We start from the raw sequence: 1,566 nt of genomic DNA, 5'->3' as shown, positions 1-1,566 counted from the left end.
AATGGCCCTGGGTTTGTTCAGGGTGATGGAAGCCTGTGTAAAGCCTAAGCCATTATGGGGGATATACTTTCAGGTTGCAGCCTTTAATCTCTGCTTCTCAGCTGAGGTGTCCATCAGATGCATTCAAGACCTCTTAGCAGTTACCATCACTGCTACAGCAGGACTTGCACATCATGGAAGAGAATATTTATCCCTGAGAAGTTCGTGCCCTGATTCATGTGTATGTTTTGCTTTGAGTTTTCAAACAGCAGTACAAAGTTTGCTTTGTCCTTTCATCCTCTTTTCTTTTCTTTTCCCCACATATACCATGAGAAACCAGACTGCACAGTTCAAGAGACCAGAGAACTCACACTGAGAATGTTCTGCCCCACGCAGTTCCCCACGCAGTGGCAAGTTCCAAGTGACCCTGAGCATCTGAAACTACATTCAGAACTATGGAAAACAATGACTTGTGAGCGTAATTTGAGCTGAGGATCACTGAGTGATGGAAATACTCTTGAGTGCTGCAGCACCAAAAAGGCTGGTGCAAATGGAGATGGGTGTACAGGATGCAAAAGGCTCCTTGTTCCCCCGTTAACCTCACGCCTGATGGACACCTCAGGAGGATGTTTTGTGAAGAGGTGGATTTTTTCATATCAAAGTCTCCCAAACAAAATGTCCAAAGAAAATCTGGCCCCAAGGGGACTCAGTGACCACATTCCTGCAGACATCAGGAAGGGACATTTTTTCACACACTGGTTTCTTCTTGAGGTTCAAGACCAAGAAGCAGCAGGGGAGCTTCCTAGCCTATGTATAGAGCCAGGGAACTCAGCAGAGTGCCTGTAACTTGGCTGAGAAACTGCCCCATTCACTTGACCCGGCCCCTCTGCAGCCTGCTGTTCTCTTCCTGGGTATAAACACTTTGTAGGCAGGAGCTTTAATTGTAACCGCAGTGTTGTCAGAATGACCAAACAACATCCTGGTCAGGATGGACATTGTCCACAGCCTCAAATTATTTTCCCAGCGCTCCCATTCTCCATGCTTAGGGTTCATGTTTCCAAGATGTGAGGTTCGTGTGTAGGCAGATTTGAGAGGGTGGGAATTCTCCTACAGTCTCTAAAGCACGTACTTGATGTTGGGGGTTAACCTGTGGGCACTGAGCTTTGCCTTCAGTGATATCCTCACTGATCTGCAGTAGGCATTAAATTGGATAGGAATGAAAACCACCCTGCCTCCAGGCAATGCAGGCTTTGAGGGAATTCAGCAAAAAACATAATTGAATTCCCTTCCTAAAAGCATGAAACGACCACAAAAGCAATTGAGAAATGGGGTGAAGGAAGCCTGCAGCTCAAAGATGCACTTGAACCCAAGTGATATGTTCTGGTTATGTGTTCAAAGATGGTGTTTTCCCAGTACTTCCCCCCTTCCACCCCACAACTTGCTTTTATGTTTGCTCAACCCAGAAGCCCAGCTCATGCAATGGGGCAACCCAGAAGCCTTTTGCTTCCATTTTGTGTAAGGGAAGGGGCCATTTTGTGGGCTCCTCGGGGTAGAAATAAACGTGAACACGAGCTCAGAGCACACTAA

This window comes from Coturnix japonica, chromosome 11, assembly GCF_001577835.2.
Source record: "Coturnix japonica isolate 7356 chromosome 11, Coturnix japonica 2.1, whole genome shotgun sequence".
Classification (NCBI taxonomy): domain Eukaryota; kingdom Metazoa; phylum Chordata; class Aves; order Galliformes; family Phasianidae; genus Coturnix; species Coturnix japonica.
Note: the sequence above shows the minus strand (reverse complement) of the source record.